Here is a 26,396-nt window from a genome sequence, read left to right as displayed (position 1 = left end):
GAATTAACTTTAAATTTAGTCTAATAGTCAGTCCTAAAAGGTTTTGTATAGGATTTTGTATAGGAAAAATAGCTATGCTCTCTTAAACAGGGCTTAAATAAAGAGAATATATTTAACATTCTGAAATAAAAAATAAGCAAATAAATAAATAAATAAATAATACTTTAGAAATGCCTTTGTTCCACAAACAGGTTAGCACGCATCTGTATAGTCACAGAGAACTGCTAATGATAATTTGTAGGAGACAGATAAGCACTAAGCAGTCTTTTCCTATCAAGAAGCAAACTGTAGAGCAGTCTGAATCAGCTATATACCATATATTCAGACTGAAAATGCTAAAATGCCTGTTCATCGTAAGTTATTCTTAATATTCTAAATAAGAATGAATATGACTTTCCACAGTATCTGAGGTAGGCTGTTACTCAGCTCAGTTTTTATTAAAATAGCTGAGGCTTTGACTTTTTCTTACTCATGATTTTTTCTCCACCACCAAAAATTTTCTTCCCCACCCTTTTACAGTTAGTAATTTGGACACTTTCCAAAGAGGTGTTTCTCTGCATACCATACACTATTATCCATCAGTTGTTTCTGTTGCTTACTGATTCATCTTATTCACTTTCTCTGGAAACAAGCAGACTTATTTATAATTACCTAAAATTTCCAGTAACAGATGGAGGCAAGAGGTGAAGTTCTCAAGCATTATCCGACAGAAATGGGGACTCTATACAATACTGGGCCGTATGTTCAGCTGGTATAAATCAGTGTAACTTCACTATAAAAAAAGTTAAGCTTATGCCACCATGGGATTTGACTCACTGGGTTTGATAATAGAGCAGTTAAACCCTGCAGCAGTCTTGGTAAATTGGTGGTGTCTGCCATTACATAGCTAGGTATCTAGCCAGGCCCTATCTATTCTGAAGATATAGCTCTGCAGACAGAACCAAAAAGTCTCATCTCCATTCATCTGGTTTTTAGAACCAGTCCCAGATGGAATCTACTCACATCACATCGTATGCTTAACACCAAACTTGCATAATGAGGGCAAAAATCAGATCTGTTGAATACAGAAATACTCTCCTGACTTCCGTAGAACTACTTTCACCTACATCAAGCCTGAATTCTTCCCTTCTCTGAAAGGACCTTTGGCTGATCACATTATCTTTAGAAAAACGTTGATCAAAGAATGCAAGTGGACTACCTTAGTGGAAGAAGTTTCCCATTAAATGTTCCAATCATAAGTCCTATGGCTGTGTGCTACACAGATATGGAGGGAAAATAAATACGAAAAAGAAACAATGAAATACTATTTATGTTTGCTTGCTTTTCTTTTTTGGTGTCTTTTGTCATATTTGGTCCAGTTGATATAACTAAGCTATCTAACTTGAGAAATTCTCTTCACATTGCAAGATCAACAATGTTCCTATAGGCAGAATCTGAAAAAATGTAGCTCTAATCCCATGATATATTTATGAATTCATTGTGACTTCTTAGAATTTAAATTGTAAAATATAGTAAATAGCAAGACTTGTATATTATTTCAAGGCTACCAATTAATATTATCTGCTATTTGCCATAGCATGACAAATACAGAAGAATATAAAGCCTCTTTCCTGCAGATGATTCATTTACTGAAAGTAAAATCTTGCAAGATGGATCATCCTCATCACCTTATTTTGGCTGATGAAACAAGTCATCACAAGACACAGAATCATTGTTCATGGGTATTCTGGGCCAAACAAAGCCACAAAAAAATCTTGCAAGAACTATCAATATCTCTCCCTGTTTCTGGTGATGCAATCCAATACCAAATACATGTCTGAATATTAATCTTCCATAGATCATGCTTTTACTATTTGAAGAAGAATATGGAGGTATTAGTTAAGTGAAATGCACCCAGTCTACAATCATGTAGCTTCTTTTAAGCCTTGTGATGATGGACCAGGAGCAGCTATACAGGCATTTGCCAGTGGCTGGAGTTGCAAGGGGAACCCAGTGTAAGTAACTTGGGGTTTGGAAAGGGGCAGGTGGGATTGGGGGGAGGGGTGTTAGTGGGTCTGTGGAGGGAGTTGGTGGGTCCAAGGAGGTGGGGGCTGTCCATCCAGGTATGGAGGGAGCTGGTGGACTAAAAAATAGGGTCAGGTTCAGAAGATAGGAAGTGCATAGCCTCAGGGTTGGTGTGAATTCTTGGGTTTTCCCAGCCCCAAGTCTGTGCTTCAAACCTGTGCAGACATTCACTGGATTGGGTTAAACCATTCCCAGACTAAATTATTTAACCTACTCAGGTGAAATTAGATTGGGCCCACAATTTTTGGCCCAATTAAAGCCCCTGCCCCCCATGCCTACACAGATGGTATTTAGATAGACCTAACCCTGGTTAAGTTGATCTAAATGTAATGTCTGCATTTACCGTGTGTGCCATCCAATCAAATAGTTAGCTACCTACAAACAAATGTTCAGATATCCGCTAATTTTGAGTCCCTGATTTGAAATTGCTATAACCAGAGGCATAATTGAACACAACAACAAATGAGTTATTAGTAAATATATTTAGAAGTTTTGGTTCTGACTGATACCCTTAGCATACACAAACTTTAAAAACAACTTCATGGCTCTTTGAAAATTGGGCAAAAAGAAAGCTGTTATTTAAAACAGCATTTGAAACACCTTTGGGCTAAGTACAGACAGTCAAAAAGCTCATGGCTGAATCAATTCGATCTTTGCATGTTAGTGTAAATTGCATAGATTGAACTGATAAGCAAGTGAAACAGACATTCACTTCTGATTTCAGAAATGCAGGCCACATGCATGTGGTGGCCCAGGCCAGAAGCCGGGGGTCTAGAATATGCCTCCCTGCTCTGCTGGATCAGACAGCTTTGGCCATAGCTAGCCCATCCACCCTGCAAGGTGGGGTTTGCAGGGGACATGCAAAACATCCTGGGATACTGGGGGACTGTGAGTTAACTTGAACCTAGACGGGATCTGGGGCAGAAGTTCAGTAAACTGATTTAACCTAGATCAATTAGATCTGATACTACGTCTATCCAGGTTTATCTTAAACCAGTTTTGGTCATTTTGAAAGCAGTTTATGTGCACTGAACTTCTGTTGTGTTCCAGATTTGAACCAGTTTCTGATCACTTATATCGGTTTATGTGTAATCTCTGTCCCTAGCCTTAATGTTATAACACTGTACTGTAGATGGCTCCTCTAAGTTTAACATGCAGAAACAAAAAACAGGTTTTAAATTCTGGTTTGTCTGCCAAAAAGAAAGCAGATAAAAATTCAAATGGAAGTTACAGTTTCTTACATTATCATCATATACCCTATTTCTTACTACTCCCTGAGACAGAAAACAGAACTCTTTTTTCACAGATATGTGTTTTGCTCTATGAAGTAAAGACCAAATTCTGTCAGACACTGCCCAGTTCTTCGTATAATCTATGAGAAATGCATAATATAACTAAGGATAGAAATTTCTGTTAATGAATCTAAGCAGGGAAGCAATTCTCTCACTTATGGGAGCAAATGACCCATTTCATGGCATTTACTTTTTATGTTTTTACTTAGTTTCATGACATGGTATGAAAGGAATCGTAGTGTTCTGACAAAACCATAGAGATTTAATGCCAAAAATCAAATGCAGTTGCTATCAGTGAAACTCCAACACTGCATTATATACATCATATCTGTCAATGGTATAGACAGAGTTAGAGTGTGCAAATATATTTTCCTTCCCCTGCCTCAGCTCCCAACTGTTTCTAACATATGGTTTGCAGAATGCTTGCGACTATGCAATTTTGGCATTTCAAATGCAGGAAGCAATAAGTTCTTTGTGTGCTATATTAGGGCCTAATGCAAAGCCCACTAACATCAACTGGTTTTGGATTAGGCCTTAAAACTCTCCCCTGACTAATCTACTATTTCTCCAAATCTGCAGTACTGCTACGGCCTGAACACTTAGCACTTAGACTTTTACAGAGGGCTTTTTAAAATTATTTTATTTTTAACATTACTACACTATTGATTGCCTGTGTTAATGATGCTCCTAGATCCTTATGTTTTTACCCTGCCTTTTTGTCAGGACTTTTTTTTGCAAAGCCTTAGGCCTTCTCTCACTGAAGTTAACAATAGTCTTTGCCTTAGTTTTAAGAGAATAATTCAACCCCTAAAGTATATTCAAATAACGTTCCCTTTGACCAACCCCTCCCACCAAAAACCTTTAGGTTGTGTCTTAGAAACTAACCTCTCTCAGGGATGGGAAGTAAATTGCATGATTGGAAGCTTTGGAGGTTCCACTCTGTGTCACAATGTTTTGCCACCCTACTAGATCTTATTTTTGGAGCGTCTGGAAAGAATATTTATCAATGTGCTGTGTCAGCATGTCAAACAGAAAAGATTATATAAAGATATAACATGTATGCATGCAACTGAACTGTATATTCTCTTCTTCAAAGTGCCAACAATATTACCTGTCATACAGTCATGCTTGAATTTTAATTGTTCAAATTAGTGTTCCCCAAATAGTTTCTAGTAAGAATATCAGAAAAAGCAGCCTTTTGTAAGCAAATTAATCACAAAAAAGCTTGAAGTATTACACTTTTTAATCTTCATAAACGGTGAGAAGTTGGCCATAACTTTTTTGTTACAAAAGCATTTTTTTTCATTTCTGTCTTCCAAGATCTACAGTAAGGTCTTTTTCTAGGAAGAAAACAGGTTAATAAATAATACTAGGTCTGAGGTTTATTGGTCTTTTTTGTCATTCACCTCCAGTGGGAATAACAGCAAGGAACAGTTGCCCTTGTTAACCTGCAAACATTTTTCACTCAGTTAGGTCATTGACTCTGGCTCAAGGGTCCAATTTTCCTTTCATTCATTAAGCACATTGGGAAGCGGAGTTCCTAACCCTTTCCAGTCTAAATGTGGAACAATCACATCCCCTCACAATCAAATACCAATGTGCTGGGACCTCTACGTTTAACTGTGATCTCTCAGTGACGCAAGTTTTTAACAATTGAAGGATATTAAGTCAAAAAGTTGTTTTCTAATTGGAGGAGCTCAGGGGATTTCAAATAAATGAACTCTTATAAACTGGAAGCTGGTACATGTGCCTTTCCAATTATTTTTGTTTAAATCAGGGGAGAGGGCACTGCTAATCTCAGAAAGCAGATTCCAGAAGCTCTACTTGGGAATTAGGGCAAGGTATAACAGATCTGAGCATACTCCAACATTATTCCTTTGGAGAGATGGAATGACACAGCTGAATATGTCACTTTATCGGATGCTACCACATTTAGAAAACAATGTCATTCTAATTAAAAAACACCCTCAGTATTGTAGTTAATATATAACCCTCCTTTGAACCTTCAGAATGAAAGTGTGGGGGGAGGGTGTTATTGTTTCCTATTTGGTAAGGGCTTTTGTTTTAAGTTTTTCGATTGCATTTATTTGATAGGCATAATGTGATGATGATTTTTTAAAACTGAACATGTTATTACTATTTGTTTAAAGAGTCCACTGCATACAACAGGGTACAGATAGAATTGTCTCTGGCAAAAGATAATTTTAATCCTGCACCAAGGAAAGCTAATAGACTTAATGCACGAGTTAGACAAGCACTATATCTGCCTTGAGCAGGTGGTTGGTCTAGATGTGTGTTGATGTCCCTACTAGCCTTTCTTTCTATGGTTCTTTGCTATGGAATAAGAACAGAAAGACAAATGATCATTGTAGATGGGATACTTAGGTGTGTCTTTAGAAGATGTTATAAGGTCAAGGAGGAGAAAGCTGGAAATGATGGCAAAGTATAAAATAGGGTACTCATAAGGAACTTAATGTGGAGGAACTAGGATATGGTATAAGAAGAGATATGGGCAAAAAACTGGAAAAGAGATGTCTTGAGGGTGAAAAAGAGAAACCTGAACTTTGCTCAAACAAGATAGAAGCTGGCGTGGAAATGCAGTCAGGAAAGAGGACGTAGGATGATTTCTGCAGCAAGTTTTTGAAAGGACAGAGAGCTGAGAGAGGGGGAAACTGGAAGAGAGTTTATAAATAGGGCAAGAGATAAGCATAGTATGACCCAGAATCTTGGCAGTGGAGGAAAAAGGGGGAAGGGTATGTTTTGGAGATGTAGCAGGGAGAGAACGGCAGTATTTTGTTGGAACCAGGATGCGTGGGAAGAACATATTATAAATAGCGGAGTTGCAAGCTGGAATGATGGAATATGGTGGAAAGGATTACTGCCAGAACAGAAAATAGGAAAAAGAGAAGGGGAGGAAGTGGATACAAGGATATGAGGGGTCTTATTTTAGAAATGTTGAATGTGGTGGTGGTGGCAACTGCAAGGCATCTGAGAAGAGACAGCAGAAAGAGCCTAGTAAGCCTAGAATACAGTAGAGGCAGGAAATAGTGAAAAGAAGGAAAGCTTGGAATTTTATGAAAGGTGATTATCGAAATCAAATTTGCCAGAGATGTCAGAACTGTGGGAGATACTGAGAGAGAAGAAAAAAAGGGGACTAGGAACCATTAAAAATCCCAAACACTAAAAAAATGTTAGGTCCATTTGCTGCTACCATGATCCACATGTTTTCTATGTCAGCATTTTTATTATTTTTAAATCCAGAGAGAGAATGGAGGAGTGTGCCAGAGATAGGGCTTTGTTTGAATTATGAGTCTTTCCATATGTGCAGAGAGCAGAGCAGAAGAACTCAGCCAGAAAGACCCAGGGACAGTCAGCAGAGGGGTGGGGAAGTTACTAGACACACTCAGGAGCTTTTTGATTCTCCACACAGAAAGCTACCATTATGACTAGGCCATTTTGCGAATCTTAAATATTCTTAGCTTCAGAGGTGAGCCCAGGCTGTTGCACTTGCATGCCAATTTGATTCCTGCTCCACCCAAAGTTTAAAAGCAACTGCCTGGTAATCAGGCAGTGCTGAGTTAGTGACTTGACTTTATGGCTCATAATAGAGGTACCTGACCCCTTCTAAACTTTTCATTCCACAGGTGTTAACAACCCTCTCTTCTTTTTAATGGTTTTGATGTTCCACCAATCAAGCCATCCTGTTCTGCAATTCTGCTGTCTGTTAGCTGCTCCTGAATGAAGTTCCTATTTCACATCCTTGCAGATTGTTTTTAACTCATTCCAACTCATCCTTGTTTTTTGCTTAACCTTAACCTGAATCTTAACCTGAATAATATAGCCCTAGCCTTAGCATAGTAGTAAAGCTTCAAGTTCATTGTTAAGTAGAGAAAAATATGTGTTACACCTCACTTTCTGCACTCCCCCTTTTCAAAATTCTACTTGCATGCATGGGTGAGCCAATCACAGTGCAGGTATAGAGAAATTTATAAATAGCTGTTCAGAAAATATGTCTAAAATCAGTTTTCCTCAGAAATTGCCAATTCTCTAAAAATCATAATATTTTGTTTTGTGGGGTCTTGTAATTTTCAATGAAATTCTGCTGCGAACCAGAGAGATTCAAGTAGAGTTCCTGACTGTAATCCCTCTTAGCTTCCGAGCAGTCCACCTGAGAGGCCAAAGGGAGCTAAAAGCCCTGGAATTCCTGCTTCCCAACTCCCAAGTTGGCAGGTCTGCAGCTATATGAGCTTCTCTTTACTCCCTGAGAACTTCCCTGAGAGTGGGTTCCCCAGGATCACAGCAGGTTCCCAGGCTTCCATACTAGAGTTCCCTGGAGATCATCAATTTTATTTCATAGAAACTTTCTAGATTATTAAAATTTGTTATGTGAAATAAAAACAAAGCAGTCCAATGTTTGCACGAAAACAGAACCATGTAAGGGGAGCATGTAGATGTGTGTCTGCCTCTCTTTCCTGATAATCTGGATACCATACCTGCATGTCAAAGACCCACGTTCAAAAGTCCTTTGCTCAGATCATAGATTTTCATGCCAGATCACCCCAAGTTACGAAAAACAGACCATGAGCCTGTGTTTTCTGTACCCCAGTCCAGTGCTCCAACTCACCAGCAATCGTGACTACTTTCTGCCCTTAGGGAAAAGTAATCACTCACAGTGAAAGCTTGGTGCATTTTGGCATGTTTTTTTCTGACCGCCTCTATTTAAGCATTCCTGGTGGGCTACAAGAGAACTGGGAGTCCAAGCTCCTACTTCATGGCAGCTTGCCAGGCAGGCCACCTCTGAGTCCAAGATCCCATTAGAGTTGAGTAGAGAACTATGATTTATTACATGGAGAATTTCTGTATTTGAATATTTGCTCAAATCAGAGTGAAACCCAATTTGCAACTCTCAGCAAAATGGAATTACCAGTTTCTGCTCAGCTATAGCTATGCACAAAAGAGTTATTATGAGTTTAGTGAATTTGGCAGAAGAATAAGGCATATCAGAAAAGGTGTTTGCTGTTGACTTGTGTTTCAATACTTGTAATGCTTTGGCTACAGGATCCACATTCTCAGTGTTACAAGCTTTAGAAACTTTACTTCTCACTATATATGGAGTTGTTAAAGCTCTAGCTCCACGACTCCTATGAAAGTATGCAAGTTCCAGTTTTTTCAGTCTTTCTTTCTTTTCTTTTCTTTTTTTTAACTCCACCTATTTGACACCTAAAGGTGATACTATTCCACCCTGCTCAGGTCCCTGAAAAGCCATTAATACAAAAGATGTGTGGATCCTCCTTCTCCTTGCTGCTTTTTTGTGACTTAGTTTTAAAGCTAAGATGACTGCATGTTACAAAAATAGATGCACTAATGGATTTTTAGGGACTCAAACAGGGTGGATTAGGCACTGAATACTTGAAGTAAGACCTGGCCCTATGTTTTTAGCCTTATTAGTTTCAAAGAAAAGTTTAAGCTATTAATCTTAAAGGCTCAAACACCAGGGTTAAGTACAGACTGTCAAAAAAGCCTGAGGCTGAATCACTTTGATCCTCACAGGTTAGTTTAAGCTGCATAGATTGAACCAATAAGCAAGTGAACAGACATTCACTTTTGATTCCAGAAATGCAGCCACATGCTTGTAGTGGCTCCAGATGGATGCTGGGGGGGTGGTAAAGTATACCCCCCTGCTCTGCTATAGCAGGCAGCTTGGGCCAAGGCTAGCCTGCCCAACCTGTGAGGGGATACTTTGTAGGGGAGGTGCAAAACATCCCAGGGGACTAGGAGTTAACTTGAATCTGGAGAGGATCTGGGACAGAATTTCAATAAACTGATTTAACCAAAATCAGTTAAGTCTGGTACTACATTCATCCAGGTTTATCTTAAACCGGTTCTGGCCATTTTGAAAGCAGTTTATGTGCACTGAACTTCTATTGTATTACAGATTTGAACCAGTTTCTGATAATTTATACCATTTCATGCGTAATTTCTGTCCCTAGCCTAAGGAAGCAAAGAAAAGAATCCCAGGTTTATTGTCATTTAAAAATCTCTTTATTTTCAAGGCAATTTCTTAATGTTTGTGGGTCTGACTCATGATTTTTTAATGTTCGGGGTTGGCAGTGCTGGATTCCCTGTCTGACCACACATACACTTATGAAAGCATGTCAGCTATATCTGAAGGGCTGAACACTGCTGGCTGTAAGAATACACCTGACATTTATTTGCTTACAAGACAAGGAACTGGATAACCACCAAAGGAGGCTGCAAATTTATTTTCTAGTTCTGAAACAATTTGAATGACACCCAATATACTCTGGACCACACAGACTGAAATGATTTCTTAATGGCGATCACAGAGTAAAAACTGGGTAAAGCATAAAAACGCAAAGGCAATACATTACAAAACATAGTGTAATGCCAGTTTTAGAAGACAAATTTTCATTCCATGAATGTTTGGTAATTGCAGCAAGGTTGTACCAATCTCTATAGAAAATAAAATGGTAAATAAATTACTTAAAAATCAAATGTTATAGATAGTTACAGAAATAGGAATATTGCATTCACTGTTCACATAGTGTATTATGTGTACATTTTTGTTTATTAAGCAACTATGTGACACTTCATCATCAACTGGAAACTGTTCTTAACACTTGCATTCAGGATGCTGAATTAAGTAAGCTTGTTTGACTCCATGTAATACTTTCCAAAATGTCCTGAAAAGACAAAACTCCGGCTTGTGTTCCAGTAAGAAATCAAGCTGAGGTGCAGAAAAAGGCTGTATGGTAACAATTAAACCCTTTTGGTCACCCTTCCTTCTTTACTCCAGGTCCCTACCTCTAAGACAATAAAGGGAGATATACCAAATGGAGGCACTAAGCATAATTCATCCTCCCTGGCTGCAGCAGGAACCAAAGGCAAAGAATGATGTTGGAGTATGTTTTGCAGTTTTAAGCTGGCATTGTCTTCTGAAAGCTGATTTTCTGTTTAGTTCACTCCCTTCCTTCACAGTTTTCTCACCTCAGTCTTGTCCAACTCTTAACCACTCTCCCTTCCCCTCTTGTTCTCTCCTCACCCAAACCCCTCCCTTCAGTGTCCCGTTTCACTTCCTTTGTCTGTTCATTTAGTTAGTACCACCTTAACATAACTCCTGCCCCTTTTCAAAAAAGTTATGCAATTAACTTGACATTTGCCATCTTCTCATTAATTATTTTGATTTTTTTGTTATACCTGTATCCCCTACACTTTGTCTATCTTGTCATATTAGATCATAAACTCTTCAGGGTAGGGACTGTCTACTACAGTTGGTGGAGCACAGTTGGGTCACTAGGCACTTATAAACATGATATTAAATGCCAAGTTTATAGTGCGTAGAACACTTGCCCACATTGCTAGTTGTCTTAGCTGTGAATCCCTAGGATCCAATTTGCTATGGGCAATACTAATATCATATGAAAATGATTCCCACAGAAGCAAAAAATCCCTTCAATTCAAGTTAGTAAAAAAGTTATGCTCAGTCCTTAAATATTTAGTAAGGCAACTATCCCATAGTGGTCCAGGATAAGACTTCAGGATTTAGCCCACCATGTTTGACTACTAGTTCTATCAATTTTTCATTAAAAATAAAAGGCACAAAAGTACATTACTGTTGCCACTACCATGTGGGAGACTGAGTGTTCCTGGAAGTTTACGTGGCCATGTCTGATCAGAGAGATGAGCTGGAAATTTCCCTCTGCAGTAATGGCACCTCTAGAGTTAAAGAGATTCAAAAGGATTTTGTGTTACCTTTGTATAAGGTATAATGCATGTGGCCTCATGACTCATTTAAGAGTATAAATCTAAAACGAGAATCTAATGCTATTACTTACAACTGTAATTAGCATTTTTAAAATCCTTAGTCAGTTCTTAAACAAACAAAATTCCCATTGACTTCAATAAGAGTTTCTGTTCAAGTAATATATTGTGCTTAACTGTAGCTAATATAGAAAAAATAAGCAGTGGATTATGTGGGTTCATTTTTCTATTATCAATTTTTGTTTATATTTTCAAAAAAACAAAGAAACGAAAAAAAAGACAGTCAGTCCCGGGAAAGCAAGTCAGGCAGAAAAACATACCCATACGAACATTAGTTATGCAAAAAAGTAAACATTTGTGGGGGGGAAAAAGAAACATGGAATTACAGAACTGAAGTAATTAGCTTGATTTTAATTACTATGTACAGACAACCCTGTGAGAAGGAAGAAGAACGAAAGCCATGGAATGTACTTGTTTCCATCAGATTCTGACCATCATCAAACTCCCATTGACCAAAGTGAGAGATGAACAATAGAAATGAAGTATTCTCAGAAACATTCTCTGCTCTACCTAGAACCATAATCTAGGATACATTTTGATTATCACAGTTCAAAGCTTTGGCAAATTGTACAAACTCCCCACAAGGAGCCGTAGCCCAGGACTCTCTTAAGGTCTGGTAACTTTCATTCACTCAAACAGCTCCTTGGAGCTAGGGGCAATCCAAAGCCATCCCTACCCCCACATTCTCACTACCACCACCTTGCACCAAAAGACAGCCACCCTCTGTACTAGCTCAACCTTTCAGGCAGTCACCAATTAGACCATGATATTCTGGTTGCACCTGGAGAGTGTAATGTGAGGTCTTCATTAGCAAGAAGGACCACAAATGCTTCACAAACTACAAATGGAGAGGTGTTCCCATTGCAAATCTATGCTTAGTCAGAGCCAAAGGCAGTCATACTTCTAATTCTATCTGTAGGATTCATTTCATGGTAGTATCAAACCCCATGAGATCCATTAATTCCTTCCTCTGCCAGCCAGAACAAACTCCATTCTGCCAGGAATAAGCTTCTGTTAAGTTGTACCCATCCAGGTTCTCATCTGGTTATTTATTGGCAGATAGGGCCAATCTAAGCACACTGTAGAATCCCAACATGTCAATTTTACTATATTTTCCAGTGTATAACATATGCTACCGTATAAGACATTCGCCCAAAAGAAGGATAGAACTGTGCTCTTATGCTATCCCCTGAAGGTCTGTCTGGGGCTCACACAGTGAAAGCCATAAACTGGTTCAACTTTCCTGTACCTGTCTGCCTTCTCCTGTACCTTAAAAGACAAACCTGGAGTTGCCAGTGAGAGTCTGCAGGTCTGGGTAGGGAAGGTGAATTGATATACAGTGAATTCTTTTATTAGAGTATATACAACATACTCTAATAAAAGAATTAACAAATACCCACACATCAATACAACGTATGTGCTCCTGTCAACTTTCCCATTCTTTGTGTATCAGTTAAGCATTTGGAAGAAATGCTGGCCCCACTGAAATCAGTGAGAGTTCTTTCAATTACACAATGAAGCCAAGATTTCACCCTTTAGCTTATTGTCAATAAATGTTTTTCATCTCAGTGGGTGCATCTACACATTCATTAATACACAGTAGTTACTGTGCATGTAGTTTAGTGTTTGCTTAATGAAATACTAACTAAATGTGCAGTAACTTGTGCTAACGCACGTTTTTTGTAACACTTACTGCGCAGTAGCCTAATAACAGTAGCATATTAACACAGTTTTTGCTGAGCATGCTACTGCATAATATTATTAGGGTACTGCATAGTGTCTCATGTAGATGCATCCAGTTGTGTGTTAGAAGGCCAAGCCTTTGTTAACTTATACAATACACAGAAAAGAAAAAAGCCAAACTAACTTTGCAAATGCAATTTTGAACCCACATTTAACTGGTAGTGCCCATTTACAGGTGAAAAAGAATATTTGCACATGCAGCTTTGGAGAGATGTAGTTGGCCATGTTATTCTGAAGTCAGGCAGAAGGCAGGACAATGCAGTAACTATGGATGACAAAAACCAGATGTTATCATTGTGCCTGTAAAGAGTCTACCTGTAAAGTTGGAGACTCTTAAAAAGGTGGTACCATGGCTATTCTTTTGAAGCTTCCATCTACTGAATTGAAATGACTTGTATCATTCTTGTGCATTTGTCTCTTTTATGGCATATTTTTTCTTTTGTCTTTCATGTTTGCATAAAAATCTTGTAGCACTCAAGTGTGCATACTGAGAAATAAAAAGACTTATAATGTAAACTGAAAACTCAAAAGAAAAAAAAAAACAACCGAGCTGTAAACTTTTAAAGTACTGCAAGGGTTTAAAAGGTTACAAACTAAAAGGACAAGGGATTCTGGAAGCAGACTTATGAGTAAACAACCTCACCATGACCTCATGCTCATATAAGGAATGAAGAGGAGGAGATGGACCAGTTAGGCAGGAAGTTACAAGAACTGTGCTGAGTTAAAAAACAGCAGAGAAAGTCAATATTTGAGTGTCTGCAGTTGAATCCGAAGAGGAGGAATCTCCAAGGACTAACTGGAGGGAAGAAACTACATTACAACATTTTCCTGGCCTAGAAGCCTTAGAGGGGAAGTAAGCAGAACCCCGACCCAGTGCCAGATCACCGGGACTCACTGAAACTGAATGACTGCCAGAACATCCTCCAAACTGAACAAGAGGGAACAGAGGCAACAATAACCCCTTTTTCATAACTGGAGATTGCAAAGCAGAAAGACCTACAGACTGACCTACAGATGATCCACACGAAAATACTGAGCTCTCCACAGGAAGAAAACTCCCTGAACTCAGAAGACTGAGCTGTAAAGGGTTTGGACTCCCAGCTCCCATTTAAACAGAGGAAGTCATGCAAGTCTGTCATCCAACAGGATAATTAGCAATATTTAAGAAGAACTTCTGACTATCTGACCTCAGGGGGAGCCACATTATTATTTTTCAAGCACCCAGAGATAGGAGGAATCTTACAGACAAACAGGCACGATTTTTGATCCAAAGACTGAATAAACTAAATATAAAATGACAGAGTTAGCTGTAAACTGTCAAGAGGGGAAGGAAAATCTGCATCTATAAGCATGTTCAACCTAAATGTAAAAGAATCCAAAACACTACTGAGGATAGACTATCAAGTGGGAATGCATTATGCCAAAGGCAAAAGGAAATATCAGAGTGAGATTAAAAAAAATAGGAGCAATGAGTCAGTAACAAGCCTTCAGGGAAAAAATGTTATTGTAAGAAGCCAAAAGGTGTTTATTCTGGAGAACAAGCTAGGAGCCAGGGACTGGAGGCCTAGCAACAAATCTAGTGACTGTTTCAGGATGCTAAAAGTCCCATGGTATATGACCTTATACATAATTAAAATAATTGAATAAACTCTCTTTCCTCAGAGCAATGGATTGCTTTTGCATGTGACCCAGACATTTAAAAGGTAGTTGTACTATAGACACCATAAAGAAAGTGAGACATGTTTCACTGCTCTGCTAGTGGCAGTGCCTTGGGAATTAACTGATATTCTCTTCTTCCCTCATCCCAAAGGCTCAGCAGTAGAACAGGTTCTCAGGAGCTAACCACGAATGCTCTTCTGTTAACTCCACTGGAAGTCCCATCTTTCAATACAATTTGCAGGAGGAGTTTGAACTTGAGAAATACACGAGGCTACAGAAGAACAGCCATTGTATCTGAAGAGGACCCCAAAAAGAGGATCTTTTGTTCTTGTATCCGCACATAGAAATGTTTGTTCCCATATTTGCCTCAAAGTTTTCGTAGCTAGTTTCATAGACTTGTTCAAAGATTTGATTTCTCAATTTGTAGCAATTAAAAAAATACATTTCCTTTAATAGAATATATAAAAATAAAAGGCCCAAAGGCATCCATATGCATATGCCATCATATATCATTGTTTTCCCATTCTTGAATTGTCAAATCCAGCTCTTCCTCCACTCTTCTTCCCCCCACCACACTACATCATCCATCTGTCAAGGATATCAGGAAAGAAAGCACCTTCCATGAACATTACAAATGCCATTAGATCCAAGTGGGAATGGGCAGGTGGAGTTAGTGGTATTAATATTTTTCCTCCAAAAAGTCAGGTATGTTACATGCCCGAGCTCAAGAACCAGAGTGGGTTCCAAACTCCATAAACCAAAATAAAAACAGTTGTATGCATAACATGTATCTGGCTGGCAGTCTCTGCTTCCATGTCACATCAACAGTGATCTGGCCTCCAGATGGCTGAACTAATAAAAGCCCAAAAGCCTGTCCTGGCCCAGGTTCCCAAGCCTCTTCTCATACAGTTCATCCCAGAGAGCTGCCACTCCTCTGCCAGTAAGCACAGGAAAGCATGGTAAACACATCTGCATGTTTATAACAAGACCAACATCAGCATAATCATTCCTCTAGGGAAGATATGAATGTAACACCAACACCATTGAAAAGACCTGTCTTTAAAAAAAAAAAAAGGACACAATATAAAGGGGCCTTTATTCACTCCTGTTGCTTTCTGGGTCTTATTGATAGGTGACTGTCCAGTAATCAAACCTACTGGGAACAGCCAGAGAGAGTGAAATTTTTCATCACTACTATGGGTGCTTTATCCCATTAATTTTTTTAAAGAAAAAGTGTTGTCAGGCAGTTGGCTTTACTACAAAAATAGTATGAGCTATGGAAAGACATGTGAATCCAAGCCTGAAGCAACATTTAAAGAGAAACAGACTATATAAAGTACTAAGGCTTGTGGTGGTGATGGACACATGAATTCTGGGACTACTGGCTAGCACAGAGAGGAGATCGTTCTGCAGGCAAAATGATTAATATTATTAATTAATCATGGTGCATCCTTTGTGCCAATGGCACCTATCCTTCACACTTTGTGGATAGGTCAATTAAAAAGACTAATAATTGCCAGTTCTATAATTTTAAAGAAAAAAGTTGTTATTAAAAAATAGAAAATAGCAACTCATATCATCAGACCACCATAACATTACATAGCTTGGCACAACACTAGAGCCTTTGCTCTATTGAGGCCCAGTTCAGACCACACACACAGCCTGAATTACAGTATAAATCATTTAAAGAGCAATAACAATAAAGAGAAGATGGTATGTCTTAATCAGGGTCATCAGGACTTTCCATGTAGTTGCCTATTCTTCCAGTCTACAAAATAGTGGTGCTGAACAAAACGGAGCATGTATCCCATGAAAAATTCTGATATTTTAATACTTGTTTTTCCCTTGAATTTAGATGCATGATTTTTTTCCCCTTCTGAGAAAACATTTTAATAGTCCTGAATTACAGTGCTTTGTCTGATTGGTCATCTCAAAATTAAATTGAAGAATTTATTATTCTGTATAGAGCCTCCTCCCTAGCTGGATACATCTCTCAGGAAGACTGCAGTGTGGGAAGTCCACCCATGGAATATTTATGGTTCATTTAGGGCCTATAGGGAAAAATATGGCATTAGGATGCAGAACTACAAGTCCTGTAAGGCACCGGGGAAGCTTAAAGTAGAAGCAGAGATTAAGTATCAACCTGACCTGAAATGAAACAGTTTGTTTCCATTTTCCCAGTAGCAAACTTCACCAAAATAGATCTCTAAAGAAACAATCTAAGCTGATGAAACTTCATTTTCTGACAGGAAAAATATTTTAAATGTTTTAATTGGCCCAATCACCCCCCACTTAAAAATGTGGGTACCATGTAAGTAATAAGCATCTCGTATCTATTCATGCATAATATGCAAGGACCAAGAAGAAGGTAGTCTTTAAGATCAAGCAAAAGTTAAGCATGCTTCATATGCGTATTTCTTATACAGTCTTATTTTGGTTCTCATTTGTATGCATGCCCTAATTAAGTCTTTATTATGTGAGATCACTCTATTTTTCCTCAGGATCCCAGGTTCTTTTGTGTACTGGGTAGAAAGTGATTTTGGAATGAATCAGTGTTTGTATTGAATGAGTCCATTGTCTTCAAACTACACTCATTGCAGAAACTTAGGAGATGTTCCATGAATGTGGCAAGAGACTGCAGGGAGAGAATGGCCCATCCTGCACTAGAGAAAAAGATAGTATTGTAATACATATACATTGGGAACTGAATTTATGTTGCAGAGGCGCTTTTAATTCTGTCATTCCCTGGCTTTTGAGTGCTTGACTTTGCCACCTTGGTGTTCTTTCAATGCACTGTCCACATGATATGAATTAGAGGAACTCTGGAATTGATAACTCGACTTGAACTGACATATATTCTCTAGAGCGGGAGACCATACAGTGACATATAATTAAGCCTGACTCTCAAAAAAAAAAATAGAGTTGAAATTTTGAACTAAATCCAACTTTTATTCCAGATCTCAGATATGTGGTACAATTCAAGTGTCCCATTGCTGTTTTGAAGGTCATTGTTTATGTCTTTATGTTGGTTTCAGCAGGATTATTGCATTGTGTCAAATTGACTTTGCTGAAGACTACTGAAATGCTGATATGTGGATCTAATTTGGAAGATTTGCAAGCTGTGGAACTAGCAAGATCACAGATAACAGGAGGATGAGACAATTACACACTCCCTCTGGTTTCATCATGACATAACAGTTCAAAAATCAAAAAGTAAAAATGCAAAGAGTTGGCACTAGTCCAGGCATCCCAGTATGTCAGATACAAACGTCAGCTAACCAGATGTGGTAGCAGACCAGGTTTATCTTTTAATGATTTTATGTTTAAAGTGAATTTAATCAAATAGCACTGGAAACTAATGTACTCTGGTTATCCATACAGCAAATAGCACAGGCTTACCCACTGCCTCAAAATGCTTCTTTACTTGCCTGGAGAAATTCTCTGCAAGCAAGCAGGGGATTCTGGCCCAGAATTCATAAAGTGTTTGGTTTCTCTAGGACAGTGGTCTCCAAACTTTTTTGATCGCACACCCCTATCGGTAAAAAATTTTTGAGCATGCACCTCCAATATATATATATTTATATAAATATAAATAGAAGTTCTAATATTTTCTTCCCACACCCCAATGGATCATCTTGCGCACCTTCTGGGGTGCACACACCACTTTGGAGACCACTGCTCTAGGAAACTGTCATGAAGAAAGCAATTAGTTTTAAGTACAAAAGTGACTTTTGTGGTGTAAACATCTGCTCACTAGGAACTAAACACTTTCAATAGGCCACATGGTAAAGACTTGGGCCATTCCCAAGTTGGATCAGATATGAACCAGTGACAGGCTCTTAAGACATTTTTACTAGGTTTTTAAAGGTATTTTTAACAAGAGAAAGTACTTTTTTATGCAGCATGTAGTTAACTTGTGGAATTCATTGCCACAGGAGGTGGTGGAAGCATCTAGCATAGTCAGATCCAAAAAGGGACTGAATAACTTCATGGATGGTAGATCTATTAATGGCTTTTAAACAGAATGGTTGAAGCAGTTTCCTCTGGCATTTCTAACCCAGTAAATGATGGATATCTAGGAGGGTATTGAACAGGGCATAGATCATTTGAGAGAGATCCAATTCAATGCTCTCTTTCTATAGCATCCACTTCTGCCACTGTCAGATAGGATACTGGGTTAGATGGGCCATTGGTTTGACCGAGTATGGCACTTTTTCTGTTCTTATATTCTTAATAGTCTTTGATGGGAAATGCTTTCTCGGTCCCATAAAATTTTGGGTTTTCCAAAAATTTCTCATTCTGCATCACGTCTAAACAGAAACTTTGTGGCTTTCTGTGAAAACGAGAGAGAGAGAGAGAAAGAGAGAGATTGCCCCTAATATAGCCAGTAGTAAAGGTATTTTGGCACTCACTTGGAAGAATCAAGCTCAAGTTGCTGGTCTGAATCAAAAAAAGCAAAGATTTTAGCCTTGGGCTCACATTTAGGCACAGTTAGTTAAAGCTCATTATCACTTACGTAGATGCAACCCAGCACTAACTTTAGTGCCAGGTCTGCCCAGCCACCAGGGGTACATAGCAGGGCTGCAGGGACTTGGCACTAACTTTAGCTGAGTGCACTAACTTTAGTCCCAAGTCTCTGCATATGTAGATACCAACCAAAAAATAACCACCACCCCCTCACTTAATGCACATTAATCACACTTAAATGCACATGTAGATGCACCCACTGACATGCAGCTAGGTACCTAATTACTTAATTCACCATGAAATCAGTCAGTTTGAAGGTCCTAAAACCATTTTGAATCATTTTCCCATTCCCAGAACTTGTCTGTTGAGTATAAACCTATTGACAAAGCCAGCAGTAGATGATTCCTCTCTTGAAATAAACTAAAATGAATAATTTTAATTATATCTTTCATTTCCTATCATTTCTTTTATTTACTATTTATATTTATGGACTATTTTACATCTTTACTTCCTGTTGTATCAACAGTATGATTTGGGAGAGTGGATTATTAGGTCTTTAGTTGAAATAACCTCTGCAGTTTAGTGATGGTTTCTGCCTCCTCTACATACACTTTTATTTGTAGATGTTGACCACTCCACCTGTTACGCTTTCAAAAAAGATTTGTACTTGTTGCCTATAATCAATCTTCATATGCCTATTATAGCCATATTATCCAGTTAGACTCTTGAATGAGTTTCAAAATGTCATGATTTTTGTAGGTTCTGAGCAAAAATTCTGTGATATTCTGATCACTTTAATTAAACTTTTCAGCACTACATGTAATATCCCTTTGTTTTATCCTTCTTAAATTCAAAGGCCTCCTAATCCTTTTTCTTATGATTAACCTATAAGATTATTTTTAATATACTGAGTATAAAAATGAGCATAGTGCTAAACAAACATAATAAAATATATTCCTTATCTCAAAGAGCCAACATCTTGGTGCCAACAAGTAAGATCAGCGGGATTAGCTCTAGTTGAAAACAGCCCCTTCAAAACTCATGAAAAGCTTCCAGTGATTTCAAAACAATCTTAGATTGATTCATTCATTTTTAAAGGTCACTATACTTCTAGTCATTGACTAGTACTCCAGAAATGTACTGCTTCAGATCCATTCATTCCCAGGACTCAACCAAGTTATGGTTCCAAATGCATTTCCCATGGCATCTAGTAAACAAAACAACCATGCCCCTATTTTAACCACTATACTCCATCACCTATCACTGTTTAAATCAGTAGGAGTTATCTAATGAACTCTAGAATATATAAGAAACCCTGTTCATGAACTATTTATTTTATTTCTAATACAGAGGCAAACTATTGCTATTGCAACAAAGGCTGAAAGTGGACTGTGGTAAGTGACACAAACTACTGTTGCTGATCAATGCAAGCACTGCTTATTGTCATCAACATTGATGCACCCAATATAGTCAGCATCACTAAGATCTTTCCCTTAGTCCTGTGTTGGTCAATGACATTCCCCAAAGACATTCAGGCAATTACAGTCTCAGCGAAGAAAAGGTAGCAATCTAGATTCAGGCCAGAACACGCAAGTGAAACTGCCATGGTGGTACTGATGGATAAACCTTCCTGTCAGACATCTCATTCCTGGCTGTCTGCAGCATTTAGCATGGCTGAACATGACAGGAAGAGTCCTCAGAGAATCAGCACAGGTTTAAACGATTGTGCTAACATGGCTTATTTCTTTTCTGGAAAGCACACCTAAAGATTAGTGATTGATGCACATTGTCCGCTAGACAACCGACTTGCAGAGTCTCACAGAGATATACTTTCTATTCTTGTTCTAGTCAACAATTAAATGCAGTCACATGGTTAAGTGGTAGGAAGGCAACATGGACTCAAGCGTCAGCAAGAGAAAGGTGACATGCATTTTTACCTTATCCTTTACAAAACGTAACTGTACCATTGACAGACAGATGACCTGATGGTAGGATGAAATCAGCTCATGGATGATTAAAGCTGAACCTGTGTAAGACAAAGGTGAGACTAGTGGGAAAAGTAAAGATTTTAAAGAGTTCACAGCTCCCCTTTAGTGGAGTTACACACTCAGCACTAGTCAGTTCAGTTTATAGTTTAAAAGTACTCCTGGATTCCTAAGTGACATTAAACTATCATATAGAAAGAATTACTTTCGGATGTCACTATCAGCTTTGCTGGACTGAAAGAGCCTGTCCTGTTCAGGCAGACAATGCCAGACAGGTTTCAGTTCTTCACTAAAATATTCAACACCTCTTATCTGAACTACACCAATGTAATATACTCAGATGTAGCATGGTCCCCTCAGTATGCTGACTATCATGAGCACATCCAAGTGGTTTTCTACATTTTTACCCTTATTTCCCAAGAAATGCCCAATCAAGTTCAGGGACTTAGACTTTATCCTTCATATGTTCCATAGCATGGTCCCAGGATACATAAGAGACTGCCCAACGTTTTGGCATGAAGACAATGGTCAATAGTTACACTCCTCCAGCACAAAGGAATAATTCATAGTACAGGGGAAAAAATGCTCAGCTTCTCAACAGATAGGATTTTTTCAGGTACCAGGCAGTCTGTCAAATGAACTCCTTGACAGTTAAGATAAAACGTTACCACCTTCTGCTCCAAATGCAAGCCACATTTTTGGCATTGCTGTCTTTAAAATAAATACATAACAACATATACATTTTTAAACAAACAAATAGTAAACCCTACAGTGACAAGATACTTCATTGCACACATTGCTCTCCTTGGGGATAGGATGAGAGAACAAACAGCATATGGTAGTCACATTGCAGTGTATTACTGAAAGGTGTTCAGCAACTTGGTGAGCCTATATAAAAAGGTGCAACTTGGTGAACCTATATAAAAGCAGAATAAAATAGAAAGTGTCTACATAGCAAAGTATTGACATGACAACAGGGGCCCATAATGAATTCTTCGCTGATCTGCAGTGTTCCCCATATTTAACAAAATTTATTGTGCTTGACCTAATCACCCCAGGTCAAAGTTCTAAATAGTTTCTGTTTTACACGTTTCCAGAGAAACAATTCTGCATTACATATGGAGACAGCTTCTCTTAGTTCTCATACTGATGCAGTCCCAGCCAATATACTAACAATTCATATTTCCTTGGATTAAACTATGAGCTTGCTTACAGATCCTTTTTATCTGTACAATCACTGCCTGACATTTTTTTTAGCGCATTTGAAATTTACAGATACTAGATATACTCTTTATTGTAAATTACAAAAACTTACATTTCAACTGGAACAGACCTAAAAGGCAAATTATATACATTTCCATCTAAAGATTCATATCAAGTCACACCAACATCATAAGCCCATCTGCTTCATTTGACTTTACCCCTTTGATTTTCTCCTATGGTGTTTTTTATTCCCCTGTCATGTTCTGTTTTTAGCCACATGTCTACCATATGTATTGCATAAAAATAAAGGTTATTTTTCTACCACCCACCTCCAAGGACTACTCAGCTATAAGTGTGCTGGGAATGCTGCTTGGTGTTTTAATATAAATGTAAGATAGCCAGCCTGTGAAACACATTAAAGACCTAAAATACAGGTGAACAGAAGACCAATTGACCAAACAAGCTCTCTTATGGAACTAGGAACTGGCTCTCCAGAGGTGAAAGGCTACTGATCCTTCATACAATACCACGGAAAACTGTTTGCAGCAAACAATTTATTAATTGACTTTTGCTCTTTTTTATTTTCATTAGCTGTTCATAAAAAAAGATCACAGCGAAAACCTTGTTCTCTTATCTTTATATGCTGGTATCATGGTGCACTGGCTGCTTACAGGCTTCTAAGACCCCGTGTCAATGCTGCACCTCAGCTGAGCCCAGGACTAGCTTCAAGGAAATAAGCCCTGCCCAGTTATTCTTGCTGATGCTTTCCATGGGCACATCCAAACAAGCACGCACGTACATCTGGCAGCATCTCAGGTGCTGGCCCCAGACTCTAGCTCTCCCTGGCTGCAGATCTGGGAGGAACCAGGCAGGGTTATTTTGCCCCAAGTGACACAATTTGCCCCACACTGAAAGTGCATGTCCAGGCACATGCGAGGAGGCAAAAAGCCCCGGCTTAAATTTTTACCACTTCTGTTTGAGCTGCTGCAAGCACATGTGCTTGCATGTGTGGATGCACATCATGTGAGCAAGTCCAGCAATTAGGCAACGGAGGTGGCTAGCCTGAGTAAAGTGCTAGGACATGTGCTCAGGACCATTCTGAATCATCTACTGTGCCCTGCACATGCAGAGCAGGAATAGGTAGGCAGGGTTTATGTCCCCAGTGGCAGTCCTGGCTGGGCAGGATAGCATTCTAGAAATGGCCTAAAAACCTTGAGTCCAGCTGCAGAGATTCCAGGTAGTGTTGTGGCCTAGAAGGCTAAGTTACATTTGAGGCCTTATCAGAGCCCAGGAACTGATGGTGTAAAGGTAGATTACATGAGCCCCATGCCCTCAACACACCCACACACTGGGCTATAAGTTCTGTGCTGTGCCACTTGAAAGAGTGAGCAATAATCCAAACTCTAAACACATTGCAATAGTCCTTTAAAATGTACTGTTTCCATTAGCATCCTTGCAAAGAATCTAGCTTTCTAGCCTGCTGACAGAAACCAAATCAAGAAGTATGTAAGAACGAATTAACTGAAATGAACACTTAAAATATATATATTTTTGGCAAGTTATCTACAGCTCTGAACAATAAAACAACAACTCATGCTTTGTTAAGATAAATTTGATGCTGCAAGCTTAGACTATAAATCTACTATGTGCTATTGTTCTATATCTTATTATATCTTCTGTTGTGGCTACCAATATGTTGTTTACATTTCTACAATGATTTTGTTTTTATATGACAGTTGACAGAATGAAATAGAGCTACAATTCTAGTAAAGTAACAAAATCCTGATTATGCATCTCCAGACTAAAAGGTCAAAGGATTTATCAAGTCCAGAGACAAGGACCACTACTCTGAAGTTGGTGACACAGGAGAGAAGGCTTTCAAACATATTACATTTTTTTCAGTTCCATATGAAAGCTACTTTGTAGTCAGTTTCTCTTATAAGATTCCCTGGTAGTGACATCTGAGTCTTATCTGCCTCTTTCTGACTTCATTTGAGAATGTTTATACTATTCAATGTGGGAGACTTGAACTCTTGACAAGAAACATGATAAATTTTCTTAATCAAACTGGGTATCAAGAGGTGGTCTGTCATCATTTCCCTTTTGCTGCACTGTGAAAGAAAGCAAATAAAAAGCATCCAATATGATCCCCACTTCTGTTTCAAGTCTCCCCACCAAGTCATTAAACATTCTCTGGCCTTTGTCAACAGCCTGGTAAACATCCAGAGAAAGAATCAGAATGAAATAGTTTATTTAACATTCCTCTCCTCCAACTGCTGATTAGGGTAAATAGTTTGGATAAAGAGGCTATCTGATCCAACAATCACAAAAAGCAAGGATTCAGCTATCAGCAAAGTTTAGATTTGGTTTCAAATATTTTTAAACAGCAAAAGACTTTTTTGCACACTTTGATATTTTCTCCATCCTCAGCACATCATGTTAGCACCGTGTCAAAGCAAAACATCAACATCAAATGATCACTGGGCAAACTCCAATGAACTGGAATAAAAGGCTATTGGCTGAAATTCCAGGCAGCACACAAGATTTGGAAAGAATCCAAAACAGAGCTCCTAAAAAGTCTAGGGATTTGTATCTAGCAATTGGCGTAAGCATTTCAGAATTAGTATCCCTGATCAGATTCACTGATTTAATTGAGAAGTTATTTTTATTACCCAGGTAGATGTAAAAACCTTTTTTAATTATGATCTCTTTCCCTCCAAAATGACTTGTGCCAATCTGTTCCACAGGTTAACCATATAACTCTTTCAAAGAGCATTTTAAATTTGCTGACATGATTCTTTTAGGTGTCCCTTTATTTTTGTGTTAAAAAACAAAGTAATAGAAACAGCCCAAAAATCATAATAACATTCATAATAACAGAGTAAAATATTTAGTATAATCAGAATACCTCCGTTGCCTTCAACTATCACTCAAATGTTGAAGGTGCACTCAAAGTTGGTCTTTCCTCTGTTTTCAGCTGTCAAAAAACCATGTGCTCTAAATATATATTTCATCATATACCCAATATCTTTATTATGCATTAATCATCTGTTAATATAGCTGAAGAAAAAAAACAGCAGCAGTTTATATCAGAAGAATATCCGGCCCCAAATGTTCCTATTTTCATAAAACTGTAGACATGTACCCACTTCAGTTGAGATTTTTTTAAACTATCCAAAGGATTTGGAAACCAAGTTCACTTTTTATTCATAGGAAGGGCACACAGTAGTTTTATTCTACTGCCATGTGCATCTTTTTCCAAAAAAATATAGCCTTCCAAAATTAGGGCGTATCTTAAGTGGGGAAGCTGATTTTTTTGTGCTAGGGTAGAAACATGGGAACTTCTGGCTGCCACTTCTCTCCCTTCTCTCATCAGCAGCACTGAAGGATGGGTAGTCTAGTCTTCAGCATTAAAGCTATAATTTTTAACCCCTTCATGGCCACTGCTTAACTGGCAGCAGCAGCTGTGATGAGGCTAAATCTTAAACTGCAGAATTTACAAGCTAACTTCAAGACATTCAGTATCTTCTGGGAGAGTTCCTGCTCTCCCAGAAGAGCCACAAGCATACAGATACTCAGACGTTATCTCCTAAGATAAAAACGGCTACTTTAGGAAAAGTACAAAGGGAAAAACCAGGGTTAATCACTCCCAGGAACCTACCACAAGAATTGGTTAGTGCAGCCCATCAGAATATGATATATATTTGAACAGGGACTGGGACATAGTTTCATAGTTTCTAGGGTCAGAAGGGACCTGAGTAGATCATCTAGTCTGACCCCCTGCCATGGCAGGAAAGAGTACTGGGGTCAAATGACCCCAGCAAGGTGTCATTTGACCCCAGGGTAGGAGCCAGCACCACTTCTCTTGGAAGTTGGCTCCAGATCCTAGCCGCCCTGACCGTGAAGTAGTGCTGCCTGATATCTAGCCTGACATCTTCCCTACTAGAACTGCAGACGGACCCAGAGGAGGCACTGCCATGCCTAGGGTCAAGGACGACCTAGTTAGGGAACTTTGAGGGGCTGGACATGTTTAAATCAGTAGGTCCAGATGCTCTTCACCTGAGGGTGCTGAGGGAATGGGTGGGGGTCATAGTGGGGCCCCTGATATAGCTGTATGAGCGCTCAGGGGGCTCTGGCCAGG

At 38.7% G+C, this 26,396-nt stretch overlaps 1 long non-coding RNA gene across 1 annotated transcript in view; it reads left to right on the top strand.

Moving 5' to 3' along the window:
* Window positions 1-19,828, top strand: part of LOC149864828 (uncharacterized) — a 74,527-nt gene extending 54,699 nt beyond the window's left edge. The window contains exon 4 of the long non-coding RNA XR_016442295.1: window positions 17,636-19,828. This is a non-coding gene — a long non-coding RNA (uncharacterized LOC149864828). The remainder of the gene's footprint in view (window positions 1-17,635) is intronic.
* The last annotated feature ends 6,568 nt before the right edge of the window (window positions 19,829-26,396 follow it).

Source organism: Crocodylus siamensis, chromosome 5, assembly GCF_052110815.1.
Source record: "Crocodylus siamensis isolate JL-2025a chromosome 5, ASM5211081v1, whole genome shotgun sequence".
Classification (NCBI taxonomy): Eukaryota; Metazoa; Chordata; order Crocodylia; family Crocodylidae; genus Crocodylus; species Crocodylus siamensis.
The sequence above is the reverse complement of the archived record's forward strand: the minus strand, read 5'-3'. Positions and strand labels throughout refer to the sequence as shown.